Source organism: Hyalella azteca, unplaced genomic scaffold (assembly GCF_000764305.2).
Source record: "Hyalella azteca isolate HAZT.00-mixed unplaced genomic scaffold, Hazt_2.0.2 contig10071, whole genome shotgun sequence".
Classification (NCBI taxonomy): Eukaryota; Metazoa; Arthropoda; class Malacostraca; order Amphipoda; family Hyalellidae; genus Hyalella; species Hyalella azteca.
Window position 1 is genome coordinate 71,349 of NW_025940120.1, and position 22,612 is coordinate 93,960.

The following is a 22,612-nucleotide window of genomic DNA, read 5'->3' on the forward strand; positions in this document are numbered from 1 at the left end:
TTTGTCCTTCACGTTGCAATACTTTTAGTGTTGGTGGCAGTGTCAAGTGTTGTGTTCTCACGCTCCAATCAAGGGTCTGTGTTTTATTTTAATTTATATGAATTTACTAATAACGTTTTTCCACATTTGCTTTACTAATCTATTTATATTCTTTGTGAATTTTTCCGGGATATTCACGGACTTCACTAAAAATAGAAAACGAGAACAAAATTTAATAAAAAAACTGAAATTTTTTATAGCATTGATCGGTCTGATTAATTGATTGAAAATCCGATCAAGGATATCTTGATTAGAGTTTCCAAGAATGAAAAATTGTACTCGAAATGAGTATCATGTCAGTCATGCATTAATTGAATAATCAAGGAATGTGTAGATACTCAAGGTTAAATACTCGAATTTAAATATTCTAAGTGATCGGTGGTATAGCACCGTTCGTTCTTCGTTCGTTTATAGCAAAAATTATGCATGCTGAAACATGGAAAAGTCATGCTTCTGTGGCGTTATTTTGATGTAGGAAGTATTTGTGTATGACGTCTGCAGATATAAAAACACTCGAGCTTATGCAATGAACTATTAATAAAAACTATGCAACGTAGTATTGTATTAGTATAAATGTCAGTATACAGCTATTCATTACATTAAAATTAACATGGGTATATATTTAAGTAGTTAATTTTTAATTAAAAAAATTTCGTTTATGAATCATAACTTGTGAAGAAAAGCGTTTTGACGGATATTGAGAGCATGATTGCCTGAATTGCAATGCCACTAATTCGAAAAAAAATATGTAGCTTGTTCGATGAATAGTATTTATTTATCTTTTAACACATTTAGTAGTGTTAAGGCATCCTCATGTCCGCTTTTAATAGTGGGATAAGAGTCATATAATAATTAACAGATTATTCAACAATTGTAAACTATGCTTTTTCTAATCGTGTTCCTCAAAGTCCTGATTAATTTTGCTTAACATCCAACTTCAGTTCTAATACAGCAAATTACCGTCATTTTTTACGAAATTCTTATTTTTTTGACAGATTCTCGAACATACTTACGTCATCATAGTTAAGCCATCTTTACATTACGGTTAGTCTTAGCGCAGAATTAAACTATATAACTATTCATACTCGACGTATACACAGAAACCCAGGTTATCATCCCCTCAAAATTTACGAAACTCTAGAAAATTTTATAGTCTGAAGCTGGCAATTTGATGTTACGTAAGAAGGTGTTTCTATGTTACGTAAGTAGGCGTTATCTTCACTGCCGTTCCTTGGCGCCCTGTAGCACGTATACCATCTCTCAGAATTTCAGCTAAATAAGGTGAAATTTAGCTTAATTAATTAAATTCATTATATTGCATATATATAATGAATTATATTGCATTATATTGCATAAATATGGAATTTCATATGTGAAATTTATTATTTCTTCTTCGATGTTCGAACAGGAAAATTAATTAAATTCATTAAATTTAATTTATTTTGATTATTGAATTTTGTATTTGAAATTTGTTATTTTTCTCCGATGTTCAAATAGGAACAAATGGTTTGTTAATAATCGTAAGTAAAAAATTAGAATGAGGTATATGCAAACCAACTCTTCTTTAAAACTTCCTCAATTCACGCCTTATATCTTGACTAATTTTGCCTCGATGGATAAATTACTGCAGCTAGGGATGCGTTTTACATGGTTTACTACTGTACATACTACGGTGACTAGGGAGGCTACAAAAATTGGATAATTTTTAGGTTAAAAAAATGTTTACTTCTATAATTTTGACTCGCCATTAATTTCCCCGGCATTTTCTTTTTCAATCGCATCTTTATTTTGCGATTTCAGCAAGCTACTTATTATAAGTCTTTAACAATGAATCATTTGATAAAAGCTGACCAATTCATCCACATTTTACAAGCAAATAATATGATGTATATACGTCTGATTTATTTCTTTTCGTGTCATATCTTAGTTGAAAATTTGACGGAGTTACCACTTAATTATATTTTTCTTTGATTCGTTTCTGTCTATGAATTTTCAATTAATATTCTTGCTGTTGCTTCAAGACCGGATAACCAAGCTTAGTCTCCCATTTCATACTGCAACATAATGGTGAACTCTCCGAGTGTTACGTTTAGTACGGGAAAATATTGATTTTTCCAGGTGTCTCTTCCGTTTCGAAAAAAATATTTTTGAACCGTCGGTGTTGACATTATCGATCATAATATTGAGTAACCCACTAACCTATGCTTTGAAATTTACTGTACGAGTTGTCTACTTGAATTTTCAACGCATTATGTTTTTTATTCTCTACCGCATAGGAAACCATTTCACTAAGTCTTCCTTGCTGGAAAAAGGTGAAAATTACGCATGAATTCTTCTTGTATAATAATTCCTTGCTAGCGGAAATTTCTCAATGTTTCTTTTTCTATGTAGCATGAATGTTATCCACATTTATTTAAATGTCGTTACTTAAGAAACAAGAGACGCCTTTTTATGTCTGCCCGGACATTTTTCTCATACAAAATAAGATTAATTTATGCCTCGTTTTGTCATCAGTTGAATGTTAATCATTTGTAATCATCCGCTGTGATGACCTTAAACCAGAGCATTCTATCGGCTTCACAGCAGTATTTTATTGTACGTGATGGAGCTTATCAGTCGTATGACATTGATAAGAGAACAATGAGACTGTCACTATGTAGGTTCTTGGGTTTATCCTTGAAAGTTATCTTTAACATTACAGGTTTTCAAAAAGTATAACTTCACACAATTTTTCCCCTCTGTTAGACTTGTGTTTGGCAGGATTTGTTTGGACGCACATTAGCGATCATGTGAAAGATTTGCAATCCCGATGAAATTATTTGAAATCCTTCACGCGATTTTAAATTATTTGAAATCCTCCATGCGACTTAAATAATTTTGAAATCCTTCACGCGACTTGATATTACTTGAAATCCTTCACGCGACTTGATATTACTTGAAATCCTTCACGCGATTTGAAATTATTTGAAATCCTTCACGCGACTTGAAATTACTTGAAATCCTTCACAGTCGCCTTAGGAAATTTGGTCGTACACTATACCGGCTTGCGGTGAATACAGTCGCTAGAGTCGTTGCAACTTTTAATCCTTCTAATCAACTAAACTCAATTGTCTTTCACTTCAAGCGAACAATTAAATTGAAAGATAATTCGAAAGTTAAAGAGAAGGAGCGGCTTCTTTTTTCTGCCGCTCCTTTTCCTTTCCAAAGTCCTTTGCCGCTTTTTCTTTCAAATGAGACTTTGATATCAGAAACATTGATTCTGATCATGATGTGTACAAATAAGTGCATTGAACTTTCTCCCTTGGTTTAGGTATCCTTTATAATTAAATTTCATTAATGATTGTTTGTGGTTGAAAGGAGCTTCTTCAAATGATGATGCCATCTTGTCTGAACAGCTGGAACATTTCTTGAAAGCATGAAAGTTATGATTAAAATTTACATTTTCTCTAGAGAATCAACTCAACAATCTGCGCTAATTCTCGAAAATTAAACATAAATGTCAAATAGCTCTGTTCTATTTCTAAACTTTTTCACATCATAGCATAAATTAAAAAAGTTGCTCGATTATAAAATCCTTTCAAAGACATTATTTGGGCATGTGTCCTCATTACAATCGTAATCGTATAACGAATTACCCATAAATATTTTTCTCATTTATTTTCGCAACACCCCAATGGCTTCCCTCGAGATTACCCCGATTCACCGCCTTCAATTCCACCACTGATTAAGTGCCATTCATTCGGTCCCATAATTGAGACGATTTTTTCCCAGACCGAGTCCAATCTGAGCTCAATCAATTTAAGTTGTGTTAGTGGACTTGATGGACTTGTTTAGCGTTGATGAGAACTTTGTTCTAGTTTGTACTTGTGATTTGACCGAAACTGGTGTGTATTTCCGATGCGAGTAGTTTTTTATGCACTAATTAATCCATTTAAATTGTGTTAGTGGACTTGATGGACTTGTTTAGCGTTGATTACACCTTTATTTTAGTTTGTACATGAGATTTGGCCGACCCTGCTGTGTATTTCCGATGCTAGTAGTTTTTTATGCACTAATTACCTTTCAAAGCCAGATTGAGAATTGATTGAATGTTTTCAGCAGCACCTGCTCCTTTCGAATTAAAGTAAACTTTGTTGTGGCTTTTTACGCGTACCTTAGAACCTATGTAAAATTGATATAAAATACGGCGCCTTGAACCGAGTTCAATATTTTTATTTCAAACGCATTTAAAAAACAATCCACACAATGGTTTAAAAACCATTGAGATCATTGTCGCCTCATTTCCATGTGCTAAGCAAACCAGAAAATCGCACTGTAGTTAGTGGCTTTTCGCTCAGTGTGAGTGTACGCATTTTACGCGTCGTTTTCAGCGTAATTGTCGCCCATGGCCGATAGCTTCAAAAAAAGTTATGAGATAGTAAGTTTATCAGCCAATCATTGACGGCCTTTCAAGCAAAATCAACCAATCATAGACAAGAAAATAGAGCGTAAGTACTTACGTTCACTTAGCCAGTTTTGAAAGTATGGCCCCAGGTTCTGATGTCTTCAGGGGGAATCATTCAACTCAAAAGTTATGAATTATTTTCTGGCAAGCCTAATGCATTAGTTAGCTGGCAGCAACTTTAATTTATAATCGGACAGAAATTAATAGTTAAGGGTTAGATCTTGCTTTAATTTTGACTTGTAGTATAGAACAGCTGTTTTTATTTCATCAGCGTTGTCAATATAATTAACAATTATTAATATGATTACTAATTATTCATACAATATAATTGATTGAAAAGTTAACTTGGCTAGATAACATTACTTACATACAAGATTGGGCCGTAAACTATCTTATATGACGACGTATATGATGGCATGATCAATTGCTCATTAAGGATGATCCCAAATATATAAATTATTTTAGGAATTAACTTAGCACCTTTTATTTTAGTCGAAAAATTAGCTTTTATTTAGCTTTGTTCACTTCAAATTTGAATTTGTTTTCTAAGTTTGATCGAAAATTCTACTCTGGTTATAACGATTCTACTAATTACCCTGAAAATTTTCTTGAGACAGTTCGTTCCTGGTAACTTCCACTCCTGGTAACTTTTTTTAGTTAAAGGTTGATTAGTGAAAAAAGATTCGGTTATCAAGAGATATTAGAATGTTGGGTGTAGTCATCGTAGATTTATTGAATGATTTATAGTTGTTTGAAGTTGTCGAAAGGACTTGTGAAAAATAAATTCGATTTTCTCACTCAAAACGATGAAAGGTTCACTTATGCATGGCCACAGACGGAAAATCGGAGCAAAGTCCTGGAAAATGTGTTTGCATTTTTGTGTATTCAAGTGTTTGAATGCGTAATTTTGTCGAAGAATACAATCATGTCATTCCGTAGCCTGCGAAAACGTTGAAATTCTTATTTCCAAGACAACTTCACAAGTTGAAGACATCACCCCCACGAATTCAGGATTTCCACACTGTTAGAAAAATGACCGTTAACGGTAATACCGGCGTTTCAGTGGCCGGTCGGCACGTGAAAAGAAACACCGTTACACCGTTTTTATTCCAATTTAACACCAGAAATCCGTAAAACATCTGATAAAAACGGCGAAACAGTTTATTTTCACGGAGCGACCGGCCACTAGGATGCCGGTGGGACCGTTTTTTCACCGTTTTTCTAACAGTGCAGCAGATCGAAAAAAATCCCTAGCAATTAACTATCACGAATTCAAATTGGTATAACAGTTTATCTAACTGCGGTATGACACAAATATCAAGGAATAGCCTTCAGAAGGCAGCAAAACCTCTAAGTTTGTAGGCTGTGTGTTTTCCAGCCGAACATTGGCCCTCTCATTCGGTACAGGCCACTCGAGAATTATACTAGGGCAGCAGTGTCTTGACATGAACATGTCTGACTCCTGGCCTTGTCTCGGTGGAAACGCATAAAAAATCCAGAACTTGAGGGTACAACCGAGAAACCCTCAGAAACTTCGACAGCTCGGTCGATTTTTTGAGGAAGACTTTTACAACGAAAAAACATCGGAAGACTAGCACAATGGAAGACTAGCACAATGGAAGACTAGCACAATGGAAGACTCGCACAACGGAAGACTCGCTCAACGGAAGACTAGCACAACGGAAGACTCGCACAATGGAAGACTCGCACAACGTAAGACTCGCACAACTGAAGACTAGCACAATGGAAGACTCGCACAACGGAAGACTCGCTCAACGGAAGACTAGCACACGGAAGACTCGCACAATGGAAGACTCGCACAACGGAAGACTCGCACAACGGAAGACTCGCACAACGGAAGACTCGCACAACGGAAGACTCGCACAACGGAAGACTCGTACAACGGAAGACTCGCACAACGGAAGACTCGTGCAAAGGAAGACTCGTGCAAAGCAAGACTCGTGCAAAGGAAGACTCGTGCAAAGGAAGACTCGTGCAAAGGAAGACTCGTGCAAAGGAAGACTCTTGCAACGGAAGACTCGTGCAACACAAGACTCGTGCAACGGAAGACTCTCGATCGCAACAAACTTGAAAAACATTTTCCTATTCAAAAATTTGCCCGCATCGTTGGAAATGGCTTTAAAAATCAGTGTTAAATGTAAGTGTCAAATTATTCCAGAGTTTTTTACTAGATTGATGGATCATGCTTAGCTGCTTATAAATTCTGTAGACAACTTTTCCATAAAATTTCGAAAGTTTGGAAATAATTGAAGTGGCAACATCTTTTGTGAGTAATTGTACGTCTTATCAAATAAATATTCATATCTCTTCACCGTCAAGGGGATAAAATTTTCATCTATGAATATATCTAATCTCGCAAATCTCAGCTGAAAAATGTAATCTAATAAAGCTTATAAAGCTATGATCACATAATGTATGAATTTCTAGGAATGGCTTTGCTTTTATTGTTTTAGAGATTGATTTTCGATGCGCTGCGCAATTGAGGTCCTAGTAAGAAAAGATTGAATTCTTAGGACCATCTTACCAACTAACCCAAACAATGAGTCACTTTTTACCACATTTGCCAGTTCGCTAATGCCATGAAAATATACAAATTAAAATAAAATTCAACTTATTATTCGAATTTAAAAAAAAAGCTTTGAGCTGAAAGTGAATTAACACTTATATTGCTGTAGATTTGCTGAATTTGCTCGGGAGATGTCGGCTTTCAGGCTTGTGTAATTTTTTTATGTGCGTATAGTTCTCGCCCACAAATGAGGAAAACCCTAAATTATTGCAAGAAATTATTGAATAAATATAACGATGTACAAAAAATATGTTACAATAAACAAATCACATTGAAACTTGACGGTAAAATAAGAACTTGTAACTGAAAAAATAAAAATGATTGAAAGAAGTTCAGCAATAGGAGAGGAGTCACTAGTGAAATGGAATGACACAGTGGAGAATATGGATAATGATGGAGTGAAAGGACAGGCACTAATTAGTCTTCCACATGTGCATCTGGAGCCTTGAAATCAAGGCCTTTCAGCTAGTCTGGCGTATCCGGGTCATTCTATGAATTATTTATAAAGAATTTGATTGTATGTAGGTCTTCGTAAAGGATCAGGTGGGACAATTAATTGATTGCTGAGCCTGACTTTGATGCTTGAAGCTAACTACGTCAAAGACCATGCAAGCGCTGATTGGTTTGTTATAAACGCGTATAGAAAATAAAAATTCACAGAGAATTATGTCTTCTTTTTATGGGACTGTTTTTAGTTTGATACTTTTGATTGGTTTAATTTCGACTTGTCTAGTTGCTCTTCATATTGCTATTCATGTTCAGCTGAATTGACAGATAGCAGTTGAGATTAATTAAAAGATTACTAATGACCTAAAATGGCAGATAGCTACATAATGAGCTAAAGTGGCAGATGGCTAATGAGCTGAATTGGTAGATGGTTATTGAGCTAAATTGGCAGATGTCTATTGAGCTAAATTGGCAGATGTCTATTGAGCTAAATTGGCAGATGGCTATTGAGCTGAATGGGCAGATAGCTTATGAACTAAAATGGTAGATGGCTATTGAGCTAAGTTGGCATATGGCTAATGAGCTAAATGGTCAGATGGCTTGTGAGCTAAAATGGTAGATGGCTATTGAGCTAAATTGGCATATGGCTGATGAGCTAAAGTGGCAGATGGCTATTAAGCTAAATTGGCAGATGTATATTGAGCTAAATTGGCAGATGGCTATTCAGCTACATCAGCAGATGGCTACCAAGTTAAATGGTCGGATGGCTATTGAGCCATTTGCCCTGTGTAGACATAAAAGGATTTTTAGTTCCTGAGCGATTAAGCTTTCTTGTAACGGCCTGGTGCCTGAAGGTTTGCCATGCTACAAACTTGAGGCTGGCGAAGGGCCTTCCATTGATGGATTTGCATCAGGCGAGTAGAACTGCTTCTGCTAAACCAGCGATATTGAGTTTGCTGGAGTGACTTGAATGTGATGCTGAACGTGTCGTCTGCGGCGGCTTGAATGTGATGCTGAACGCGTCGGCTGCGGCGGCTTAAATGTGATGCTGAACGTGTCAGCTGGAGTGGTTTGAATGTGATGCTGAACGCATCGGCTGCGGCGGCTTGAATGTGATGCTGAACACGTCGGCTGGGGCGGCTTGAATGTGATGCTGAACGCGCCGGCTGGGGCGGCATAGTTCTGTTTTGTTCATTTTTCTTTTGTATAGTTTATCTTACTTTAGCTTAGTTTAGCTAAGTTCATCTTAATTCAGCTTAGTTTTGCAAGGTGAAGTACAAGATGACAACTTCTGTTTCGATTATTAGACGATTCTTGCTTGTTATTAGCCTTCTTACAGGAGTCATATAACTGGTCTCTTGACAAGATCTGTTAAAACTGATGCTCTAAAGCTCAAAGATTCCTAGCATTTAGTTCACCAGCCAGGAAGTGCTTCTAAAGAGTTTGTTTTATTTTTATTTATTTATTTTATTTTACTTTTTAAAATTTTATTTACGATTTTTTTTTAAATTTTATTATTATTTTTTTTTAATTTTAGTTTGATCGTGCCTGAAATTCAATTTCTTTCATCTAGGGTAGGTAGATGTTAACTAATGTAATGATTGACTTGCGTTTGTATTTTTTTTACTTAATTTATGTTATTTTGTTGTCACTTCCACCATTACCTGGGCCTACTTGTTATTAGTCGTTAATTTAAATTGCAGGCGACACTTTTCATCCGATTTATTGTCGCAATGCTTTGTTCAGATTGAATAAATGAAATTTGGAATTGCCGTGGCTACTTGGCTCAGATGCTCTGCGCAAAGAGCTATTATAATACGAGACAAGAAAGTAATTTTCGTATGTATGCCTGACGCAGGCTAGCTCTGGCTAAGTGGCTGCTCAGTTTTGGAGATGTAAATTAGGTTATTGCATTTAGTTATCGTAATGGCTTCCCTAATTTCAACATAAAAAAAGCGAATGGACGTACATAATTATAATAGAATATTTGCTTATATTGTTACATATAACATCAAGTCAAACGAGAAATTACACATATTCAAATTAGAGTCTAATTCGTAATCATTCAATAGCGGTTTGCTTGTGAATTATTTGTAATGAAAAATTCTGTATTCTTACTTACCAAAAATTCGACTTAGGTTTGCGGTAAAATGTTACAGTCAAACCTCGTATATATCGTAATTTATGACACATTTGAAGGAAGCTACCATGAATCAGCGCTAATTCCGCGGCCACTGTGCGCCGTGGTCCATGCGACCGAATTTCGTGACCCTGCAAAATGAAGAGGCGGATGTTTGCTGACGCTGCAGTTTAGTTTGGCAATTTAGCCACCATTGGGCTATGACCTCGACCACTATTTTGGCTACCGTTCCGACCACTATTGGACTAGAATCTCGACCCACTATTTTGGATTACAATCTCGACAACTATTGGACTACAATCTCGACCTACTATATTGGACTACAATATCGACACTATTAGACTACGTTCTCGACCACTATTGGACTACAATCTTGACCCACTATTGGACTACAATCTTGATCCACTATTGGACTACAATCTTGACCCTCTATTGGACTACAATCTTGACCCACTATTGGACTACAATCTCGACCCACTATTGGACTACAATCTCGACCCACTATTGGACTACAATCTCGACCCACTATTGGACTACAATCTCGACCCACTATTAGACAACAATCTCGACCCACTATTGGACTACAATCTCGACACTATTGGACTACAATCTCGACCCAATTGGATAAATATTCCGTCTCTAGCAAGACCGACTACTTTCAGTTCCGACCGACCGATTAAAAAAAACGATGCTGTGACAGTGATTTTTAAATGAATACATTTCACACTTGAAGTCCTTTTGGTTCAATTTTAGGAACCTAAAGTGCTTTTAAAAATGGGCTGAGCTATTTATAATATAGTCCGAGATGGTGATAGCAGCAAAGAATATAAGCGTTCTTCTAAAGAATAACAGAAAAAAAACATACAGAATAACCCTACTCGTTCACTTGAAAATATCCACTTTATTTGAATAGATAGTCGAATTACCCGAATTAAATGGCCGTGTGCAGTAGGTATAGAGAAAGCTCTACGTTCTATTTGACTAATACATTGTATAATATATTTTTTAAAATATTAATGACAGTAAACCAGGCATTTGGAGCAAACTATTTCCTGCTATATTCTCATTCTGTTTAGAATTTGAAGCAACAGAAACCGGCAGACGTAGTTGAGAAATAGGGGAATGAATTTGCTGGTGAATTAATTCTATTATGGTAGGATGATTGGCCCAATATTGGAGCACAATTGGGACATGATTAAATCACAACTTTACCGATGTTGAACCATAATTGGACTACAATTTCACTAAAACTGGACCATAATTTTGCCGTATTTATTCATAATTAGAACATATTGGGACCATGATTGAATTGAACTGTAATTGACCATAATTGAACCATAATTAAACTACAATGTTCAGTGACGAGGCAGTGGAGGGTAGACGCAATCGTCGCCCTGGTGCGTTGGCTCGAATATGTTGACGTCGATGTTGTTGGTGGTGAACACCGCCTCTGCTGCTGCCTGTGGTGGTGATGATTGTCAGTGATGATAATTGCCAGTAATGATTGATAATTGCCGGTAATTATAATCGTAAGTAATGATTGATTATTGCAAACAATTATGATTGCAGGTAATGATAATTACAGGTACTGATAATTGCCAGTAATTATAATTGCAAGCAATGATTGATTATTGCAAACAATTATGATTACTGGTAATGATAATTTCCAGTGATGATATTTGCCAGTAATGATAATTGCAAGTAATGATGATTGCAGGTAATAACAATTGCAAGTAATGATTGATTACTGCAAGCAACGATGATTGCAGGTAATGATAATTACCAGTTATGATAAATAGTAATAATGATCATTAGCAGTAATGACAATCAGCAGTGCGTAATTATGTCATTCGTTGAAGCTATTAATCAGAGACTTATACACGAATCATATTTATTCAATCGGTAATAAAGATTGTTTTATTATTACTTCTAGCTGCATCACAAGTTGATGGAACTTGAATTTATTTATGGAAGTGACTTTTTGGAATAATTAAAATTATTTAATTGAATTTTGTAGCACTTTTTTAATATATTTTTATTTAATTTCATGAGTGGAGTTGATTGCATAAAAAGCGACTAGTAAAGTGTTCAGAGAAATTACGCTCTCGTCTCGTTCACCGATGTGTCAAGACAAGAGCTCTACCTCCGACCAGCTTAGCTAAATGAAGTGTTAGGGCAGTTCCTTCTTGTTCTTTGTATCCGATTTACTTTCGAAAAATTTTCAATTATTTTACTAGTATATTTGTAACAGATTTAGTTGCAGTTGTCTGTTTCAGTTTATACTCATGTAAGTCTGATCACCATAGTTTTTATTCCTCTTATTCAATTGCGGCTAGTAATTTTTGTATATTACTGAACATTATATTCATTACCCTTCGTTATATTTCTGTGGAAAAACGATTCTAAATGTTCTAAAGTGTATATAATGATGATAAAAATTTCATCTGATTTCTTTGTGCCACATTTTTTTAATACGGTTTTCATAGTTTAAGGCACAATTTTTCTATCGCTGACTAGACTAATGGAACCTTTATTGCTTCAAGGGATACTTTTTTCACTCTGTTACATGTTTACTTTGACCGTTTTTCAAATTTACTCTGCTAAAGTATATAATAGTTTAATATGACCGTTATTCTAATTCTTTCAAAACATGCATCGGAAAAAATAAATTTATAAATATATTTGCTCAAAAGTTACTCTACTTACCAGGACATCGGGAGACAGTGTGGGAGTGCGGGAAAAAACCCAGGCAAACTGATCACGAAACTCGCCGAGCTGAAAAAATCAGTCGTTAAATTTCGATAGTCAATTGTACAATCGATAAGAAGTTAGAGAAATAAGCATAAGGAGGTTAAAAATGTTATTCTTCAGAGTTAAGATCAAATTAACATTTTTCCGTGATTTGGATTCCCACTGTTATAGAAATGTGCGGGGGTGTTTCTTTCTGACGAACCCCCTTTCATAATATTTTAATATATGACCTCAGGTTAGCTCGGCAAGTTGTAATGACCAGGATTAATGAGGCACAAAGTGAAGATTAACGGGATACTTGTCGATCTATGGAGTATAGAAAGCTTACAGTTTATGGGAATATAGATTGGAGTTTGAGGTTGACACTTTCTGACTAAGGCTCACGACTCGAAGGGGAGCGAGTCGAACGTATATGCTGTTGTTCTCGGTTCTGACTGACTTCCTGGTTATGTCAGAGACCTATAAAGGTTCGCTATTTGACGTAACTAAGAACGTGAGTCGCTACCGGGATAAACAATGAAATGACTAACACAAGGAAGTGTTATGAATAGTCCGGAATCAAGGAGATGATTCAAATGAGGAAATTAATGCCTCAGGTCAAAACCATTGTCATCTGACAAAGGAATAATATTACAAACGAACCGTGGATTCTGGAAATACTGATAAAAAAATCTCATGAGCGCATCGTTCTATGCTTTCAAGTCTCACTCATTTCTCTGAGTGTAACTTCCACTTTTATATTTGAATTAAACAAAAAAAACTATCGCGTTAGTGTGCATTTTTGTATCCAATGTGATCTTTGTATCCAATTTACTTGCAAATTTTTACACATGAATTTATTTGCAAATTTGTAACAGATTTAGTTGCAGATGTCTGTTTCAGTTTACTCCTGTAAATATGGTCACCAAAGTTGTTAAATGGGTCACCTGATCGCAAGAGTATGCGCAGTAGTAGGCGTCGTAGTCGATGCCTATGACGTTGTAGACGCCGAGGCCCACCGGCGGCGCTATGACCACAAAGTGGCCAGGAGTTGCGGTCTCTATTCCCTCCCACTCCGATGACACCACCGAACCATTGGCGGTCAGACCACTGTTAACGATGCTGATGTTGCCGTTAGCTGCCATGTGAACATAAGTTTGAGTTAGAAGCGTACACTGTTCGAAAAAAATTAGATCAGTACTCATTGCAGTGAGTGACAGAGAGCGCATTTTCTCGTCCGTCCGTGACTTCACGTCACGGAAGGACGGACATGACGAGCACAATAGCGCCTTTTTTCCATAAATGATAAATCACTAAAAACGGAAAAGAACTGTCTCACCGGCGTTCAAGTGGCCGGTCGACATGTGAAAATAAACTGTTAACTGTTTTTTTCTGATGGTTTTTATGGGTTTCTAGTGTTAAGTTTGAATAAAAACGGCAGTAATGTGTTACTTTTCACGTATCGGCCGGCCATAGAACGCCGGTGAGACCGTTTAACAGGGATTTTTCTTAAATTGTAAAACACCACTCTTACAGTTATTTAGACATGCCTACAGGATTGTATAAGGCCACAAGGAGTGCAAGGAGAGTTTGTGCAGGATATCCCCATTAAGTAACACAATTTTGGTCAAATTTCAATCGCGAGTCAAATTTCAATCTCAATAAGTACTTACGTTCGCTTAACGAATTTTGAAAGTATGGCCCCAGGACCAGGGCGGCGAAGACGGCCTGCCTGCCTAGGGGTACTAAGGTGGTGTTCCTTACTGGCCTGGGACTGCTGCGTCCGAAACGCTTACCAAGGATGCGTAGGATACGCGTATGATACCCACACGCTGGCCGATTTCATGGCCATAACTGTCACTTACATGCGGTCACTAGCAATAATACATTCGTTTTTAAAAAACATGCGTCATAAAAAATAATAAATTTTGAATTATCGTAACGAACGAACAATTTCCGGACGCGCTGGTCGAGAGTTGCTCTCCTTCCAACTTGTTGAACGTTGAATTAGTTCAGCGATGTAACTTATTGATTTTCTTCCCCTTATTTCATTGTTCAAATATTCTTGCTTGGAGAAATGAATTTCAAATGTTCAATTAGTCTATCGATGCCCTAATTTTATTTCTAAAAAAATTTATAAAAAATTTTCTCTAAAAACGTACCAGGAAAGCAAAAAGAGTGACCCAGTATTTAATATTTTAAATGAATGAAATAAATTATGTAAGCTCACTTATTTTATACTGAAAATTTTCATCCTCAATGGCCAAGTGAACTGAGAGAAATTCCCAAGAATTATGCATCACGTGTTGTAGGTAGTTTCTTGCGCAATGTTGAAAAATAAGCTTAATTTTAAACCAAAATAGAATGATTCAAATCCAGAAATCGAAATTAAAATTTATATAATGAGCTTGAGAACTTGAAAAATGCAGTTCAAATTTACATTAACGTGATTAAAATATGAATAAATAATGAATAGCAGCTACTCATACACCAACACTCACGCAGTTGGCCGTAGTCCGCAGTGCTGCATGACAGTCCCGCCTCCAGACTGCCGGGGAACTTCTCGATCTCATACCACCGGCCGAGATACTGTGCACCGTATAATTACTATAATTATTGTAGTGCACCGTATAATTACTGTTAACCAAATTATTGTAGTGCACCGTATAATTACTGTTAATCAAATTATAATAATGCACCGTAAAATTACTGTTAACCAGATTATTATTATAGTGCGCCGCATAATTACTGCTGACCAAATTATTATAGTGCACCGTAGTAATTACTGCTCGCCAAATTATTATAGTGCACCGTATAATTACTGTTAACCAAATTATTATAGTTCACCGTATAATTACTGTTAACCAAATTATTGTAGTTCACCGTATAATTACTGTTAACCAAGATCCAACCTAGTTTCCAGTGGGAGAGCTTCCAACATATGTAGTTTATCCCGATGGAAAGTGAAAAATTCACAAAACTGGATAGTGAGATAGTGAGAAATTCACAAAGTTTGTTAAAGTCAATAAAAATTGACAAATCAAGGCCACTGGGTTTTGTCAGAAAAGCTAATAATCTACCCCGAGAAAACGTAAAGATTAGCCCCCTACCAATAAAGGCAATTACTTCACAGCCAAATCTAACTAAGCCAACTCAAAACCTATTACAAACAGAATACAAAATGGAATATCAGCGTTTCATACTAAAATTCCAGTAAATGAAAACAGGATTCCGTCCTAAACCATAACGACTATCGTTAGATGAATTCCACACTCGTGATCTGCATCATTACATTAGAGTCGAGATTCAGGCAATTTCGGGGAGCTTAGCCAGCGATCTACGAAATGTAGGTGTCACTCGTTATTGATGACAATTTTCCCCGTCAAATCCTGGCTCCAGCAATATCTCCAAAACCTGGACAAATAAATCAGCTGCCCAGCTCCACCTGCCACTTCAGCGAGATCAACGAAAAATAACTTTGCGATAATGCATGAACAACCACGGATAAGTTGACCATGACGTACAACAAATTTAGTTAAATACTGATTCTCAGATACACTTTAGCAACTCCAAATAAGATCACAGTATTGAACTTCAGTGATCATACCGAACGCTGAGCGTTAAAATAACAGTAGCGAATGCAACGCGTGAACCTGAACAAAACACGGTACTCAGTGACGGTAGTACAGCACAGCTGCAGTAACTGTACCCCCTCATCTATGGCTACATCAACTGTTCTCAATGTTATTAATATTTTAAAACTAATAACTTAAGTTATTCCTTCCCGGTAGGCAGATTGATTAATTTCAGTTAATCTCATTAGGCTAAGGGCTAATTAGTCTCATTTGATCGTTCCTACTTCAGCCTACCAGATAAAAACTCTCTGGTCTGGGTAGCAGTGTGTGCTTTTTTTCAGTGTCTGTTGTCAGATGTGCCTTTTCCGGCCAAATTATTTGATTTGGTCATTTTTACAATTGAGTTAGCGGGATAAAATATGAAAGCTTTAAACCTAATGTAATTTTTAAGGTTCGAAAACAAAACACAATAAAATTTAACTGTGAATAGTAAATTTACTAATGAATTTAAAAACGAATTTGCTCTGGCCTTCTTTGTGAGTTAATTTAGCCGTTTTCTTTTGGAACCCTTGGATGACAAACCATTTAGTAATCTGTCATGTTGCAATGTGCTAAGCATTTTTTATTTTTTTTTAGTTTTTGTTCGGCTTATCGTCTTCAAGTTGTCTGATTTTACCTTTTTAATGTTCGTTCAGTTAAGCTGACAGTGTAGGCATTGACATTCTAATTCCCATCCGTATTTCATGCTATAGTACGTTATTCATTCATTTACACATTTTAATACGTAATTCAGATTTTAATAAGTTGTTTCATGCTTTAATATATTTGACAGGCCTGCGCTACTGAGCGGCCATTGCTGCTGGTATTATGCATTTTGCAATGTTATCTCAATGCATGATAAATATTCTTCCCCTACAAAACGAAAATTTTATAATTGGACTAGATGAAATAGCACATCTCGAATAATTGCCTGGATTGAGAAGGTTGCTCATTCCGGAGAGACGTTCTCTTACCCTTGCATAAATTATTGCATATGATATAGCAAGTAATTGCATATGATCTAGTGTAATGCCAGAAAAATCTACTCGCATCATCAAGATTGGCCAGAAACGGCAAATATTGCTAGTTCATCATTAATCTCTTATGCAGTGTAGTGGAATTAATACTTGTCAATTAATTTTTTCAGGTTAAAACGCTTGTTGGAAAATTTTTCAGTCTAGTCACACCGGTTGATTTTAGTGGAAACCCTGATATATGTGTCATATTGCTTAAATATGAGACGCCCATCCTTAACACGCAAAAAAACGCACAACTTATTTAAATTACTTCAAAAATGCCATGTAAAAATAATGAAAGATAAATCAGCATTGAAAGAGCACTGTACAAATCGAAATAATAATCGAAATATGAAGCTGAAAGTGTACCTTACTTGCACCAACCTCTTCATGATGCGTCCCTGTGTAATAATGACTGTGTTATGTATGCCGGCTCAGCCTTTATATTGAATTGCTCACACAGATGGCATTTTCTGCGCTTATCGTTGACACTCAAATATACGTGAGCTTAGCTCCAATTACGAATTCCCCTCTTTCTGCGACTCAGGAAACTGGACGCTGTTATGATTTTTCATGAGCTCGGTTATCCCGATTTATTTTTTAAATTTACTTTTCTTGACGATTTAATCTTTTCCATTGAATCCTCCACGCCACTCTACGTTGCGACAATGGTTGCTGAAATATTAAATTTATATGTAATTGACGCCTTGCGCCAACGTTTATGATTGTTGAAAACAACTTTGGAAACTGAATACAGAATTTGTATTTCTTACTCGAGTGTCGAGAAGTCGAGAGTTTCAAAAAGAATGAATTTGTTAAAAGGGATTACTGTTAATCCCAGAAGCGACCAGCCAACAGTATTCACGTTTTGTTTCTTTTTATTCGCGGATTTCATCGTCACTAAATTGCCAGTGAAAACTCGATTGAGTTGCTAAAAGCACTCCGGAAGCTCCTGTCCACCTGGCATCTGACGATAAATCAATGTTGATCCTAACATTTTTACGGCAAATTTACGTCAATTTAAATGTTTTTCAACGTTATTTGCCTGCTGTTGAATATTGTTTTAACGTTATTGCCACTCCGTGTACTTAAGCCGCTGTGTTTACTTAATTTTTAGGTCGCTACGTGCACTAGGGCCATTACTTATACTTACACCGCTACGTGTTCTTAGACTGGTAAGGGTACTTAGGCTGCTACGTTTATTTAGGCCACTACATGTGCTTAGGCCGCTACGTGTACTTAGGCCGCTACGCGTACTTAGGCCGCTACGCGTGCTTAGGCCGCTACGTGTACTAATGCCGCTACGTGTAGTCAGGCCGCTCCGTGTACTCAGGCCGCTACGTGTACCAAAGCAAGTTTTGATAGCACTGTACCAGGTCAGTTTATCCACCCCTATAGTTCCACCCTACCCTCGAGTGTTACTCAGGTCATTGCTATCACTGATGACAAGCCACCTGTACTATCAATTTATTTAATGGTCAGATGTAAGGCTCTCAGCCTTCGTCTACGAGAAGCAGATTACGAACAATTCACGATTGGAAATTAAAGCAGCACTAGCGCCAGCTAATGGCCGGTCATTCGTCGGCCGCCTATAAACAGTCTTTAATTATTAATTCTTGGCTGTAATGGGGGATGCTGGAGTAAATATGGTAGCATATCATTCATGTGTGATTGAATAACTAATAATCACGTGAATTGTTTGAAAAGAATAGTTTTGGAATTTATTAGTAGTTTATTTTTTAGGTAGCCAACCTCACTCAAGACTCACATTTATCAATGATTGGGACCCTAACATTTGTATTCAAGTTTGGAATATTTTCAATTGGAATTTCATTTGACTGCACGCATGTCCTCTCTCTTAATAATATTTTATCTAATTTTGAGATGTATTATTTTTACTCTTTATTAACAAACAGCGAGTTACACGTCATAATGTGAATTAATCCTTTGGTTTCAACCCATGAAGTTTGAATTAATTCAAAAGTGTTGTCTCGTGACCCCAAAAGACTCGGTTGCTTGAGTGTCAGCCTTTTAACCTATCACTTAGAAATTGTCTGAATCTAAATTGATTATAAAAATAACTAAGAAATCTTGTGTTGAGGAACTTCATAACTATTGTCAAATTTTTCCCATTCGAAATATGAAAATTACTTTGCGAGTTAAAAACTTGGGGCGACGGTCAACATATTAATTTTTTCTTTGTTTTTCAGTCAACGATCTAACAGAACATTTTTCGTTATTTATGCCTGTTTTTTTATTATGAAAATATAAATAATTCTGGAATGTCAGGAAAATCTTTATTTGGAAAAATTTTCACTAATGAATTAAACTATACTGACAATTTCAAATGCACATACAACTTTTTTCAATGTCTATACTCGACCAAAAGTTTCTCGCACCCTAAGCGACGCTCTATTTTCTTTTTCAATCATGAATTTCATTTTTGATAAGTCGCCATCAGCCACGCCGGCGGCTCCCGCGCCTCCTACAAGTGCCGGGCGTCCAACCGCGCCGGCACAGCCATCTCAACCTCAGCAACCGTCATAACGGGTGAGTTCATGGTTGAATGCTTCCATTTTCACCACCATCATCACGGGAGATTTTGCGGTTAAAAGCCACCACCATCATGACAGGTGAGTTCACGGTTGAATGTCACCACCTTCGCCGCCGTCATCACGGGTAAGTTTATGGTTGGATGCTGCCACCTTTACTACCGACATCACCGGTGAGTTTATGGTGCAGTGCCGCCATCGATCACGTGCCATGTCTATATTGAAGAATGTTTTGTCTTTCATGACGTTAAGTGCTAATTTCAAATTATTTCAGATAATAAGTTATCGTATGTAAAGCCTTTTGATTTTTGAAAAAATTTTCTTCGTTCACGGAATTTCGAGTGGAATATTTGTAACAAAACTAAATTGAGAACTGAGCACTTGTCAGCGATCTTTCAGCCCCCGTTTACCCGTCACACTCAAATAAACCAGACTTCGTCCAAATTATAATGTACTTATCGTCTTTACATTGGTCATTCAGGCCCAGTTTTGCATGACTAAGGGTGTATCAGAGATAAGACTTCTCAGCGAGTGATGGTTTTAGTTGGGGTTAGCGGCGTGGAAGTTTGGCTTGTGTCATCTCACTTATTGCATAATTAATTGAGTTGAAATTCAATGCAATAGAGCCGTGCTATTGCCAACGTCAGATGGTGCCTCGGAATAAGTTTTATCTTTAGTTAGCTTTAATCGCTATATCAACTACACTTTAACCTTTAATTTCTATACTGAAGGGACCTCACGGCCCCAGTTAAACCTAGTTATTAAGATGGTTAATGTATCCGTAGACGAAGTGTTATAAACATGGAATTGCCAAATAAATTGATGGTCGAGAAAAAAGGATGTAGTAGTGATGTAAATCAAGCGAATTTATTTGGCGTTATATTGGCTTTTAGAATTAGAGGTCTCAGTAAACTGGCTCCAAGACTTGCATCAAGCTTCGAATTAGATTTTGTCCGTGCCAGCTTGATGAATTTCCAAAGAAGAAATTATTGAATTCTGCTTGGATTAACTTGAAAGAATTTTAGTGAAAATTCTGTTTACCTTTGGTTGTGTTAACTTGAAAGAATTTCAGCGAAAAAATTCTGAATTCTGGCAGTGTAAGCCTGATGAATTTCTATTGTTAGGGTTGCCATAAGATGCATTTTAATTCCGTTATTTTTAGTTTAGACTGAATCGACTAATCGTTCAGGTCCGCACAATAGGAATACAATAAATTAGTTTTTGTCTGGTGCGGAGTCGTGACGGAGGAACTTTCCTGTGTTTTATGAGTAGGCTGTTAATGTGTGACCATTATAGTCGCCATCAGCCACGCCGGCGGCTCCCGCGCCTCCTACAAGTGCCGGGCGTCCAACCGCGCCGGCACCGCCATCTCAACCTCAGCAACCGTCATCACGGGTGAGTTTATGGTTGAAAGCCACCACCTTCACCACCATCATCCCGGGTGAGTTTACGGCTGAATGCTTCCATTTTCACCGCCGTCATCACGAGTGAGTTTATGATTGAATGCCACCACCTTAACTACCGTCATCACGGATGAGTTTACGGTTGAATGCCAGAACTTGCGTCAATCTTCGAATTAGATTTCGTCCGTGTCAGCTTGATGGGTTTCCAGAGATTAAATTATTGAATTCTGGTTGTATTAACCTGAAAGAATTTTAGCGAAAAATTTGTTGAATTTTGGTTGTGTTAACCTGAGAGAATCTTAGCGAAAAAATTTCTGAATTCTGACTGTGTAAGCCTGATGAATTTCTGTTGTTAGGGTTGTGATAAGATACATTTTAATTCCGTTATTTTTAGCTTAGACTGAATGGACTAATCGTTCACGTCCGCACAGTAGGAATACAATAAATTAGTTTTTGTCTGGTGCGGAGTCGTGACGGAGGAACTTGTCCTGTGTTTTATGAGTAGGCTGTTAATGTGTGACCATTATCTGTACCTCGTATATACTATTGAGAATAGGTTCGATTTATTTACGGTTATAATATGAATTCATTTTATATATCTTATCATTGTTAGTTATCCGTCAATTATTCTAGAATTCGATTGAATAGTTTTCGTATTTTTATTTTCAGGAAAGTTTATAGCTTGAAACTTAGAACATTAGATCCTAAATACATTATACTCTGACTTCATCTTGAAACATCTTTAATGATTGGGTTTGAATGTGTATCGCGAGCTATATGAGCACTGTAAATTTTTTTCTGGATTTTCGCCTCATGAAATTATAAAATATTGGTTGATAGATGAAAATTCCATTTCACTAAAATATTTGCCAGCTCATGTAGAAAATATATGAAGACGTATTAATATTTAAGTGGAGTAAGTTAGGTAAATACATTACTTCCTCACGCTGCGCTTACAACTTATTTTTCTTATATTTCTGATGATTCTTCAACGTTCGTGCGTAATGTTTTGCTATATATTTATGAATTTTCGGAAAAATTCGTTTTATGTTGAATAAAATGATGTGGTTTGATATTGGTAATTGTAGTAGTCTTTTTATCTGATGTTTTTTTATTCTCTTCTTTACCTCAATTTTCATGATGATCCTGTGCCACATTGTTCACGATATGCCGAAATACTAATTGTGTATGTTTGGCTGAGGTGTAATATAAGGATTTTATCCCGAGGGAATATGAAGGGTTTTAGCCCGAGTGAATATGAAGGGTTTTAGCCCTAATAAATATGATGGATTTTAGCTCGAATGAGTATGAAAGATTTTAGCCCGAGTGAATATGAAGGATTTTTGCCCGAGTGAATATGAAGGGTTTTAGACCGAGTGATTATGAAGGATTTTAACCCGAGTGAATTTGAAGGGTTCAAAACCAGTTCTATATTCTCTTGTACCGAAGCTCTCAGGGTGAGTTTTGACGCCACAGGTTCATGGTCGCTATTGTACGTAGAACCCAGGCTAGCTCTCCTGCTTCACGTTTACTGATCGTGCATTTTGATATCGAAGTCCCGCGCTTGCCGTAAAATTTGGTGCACTATAACAGGCCAGCGTTGCAAGCGAACATGATGCATGATGGAAAAAGGTGGGTGA

The 22,612-nt window shown here is 36.6% G+C and overlaps 1 long non-coding RNA gene across 1 annotated transcript; it reads right to left on the reverse strand.

Annotated features, from left to right (window-relative positions):
* Positions 1–10,280: 10,280 nt before the first annotated feature.
* On the reverse strand, positions 10,281–14,971 carry LOC108669876. Its single transcript, XR_001930687.1, has 4 exons — positions 14,889–14,971; positions 13,335–13,525; positions 12,364–12,432; positions 10,281–11,117 (listed from the first exon to the last, which is right to left on the reverse strand). It is a non-coding gene; the product is annotated as an uncharacterized LOC108669876 (long non-coding RNA).
* Positions 14,972–22,612: the final 7,641 nt, after the last annotated feature.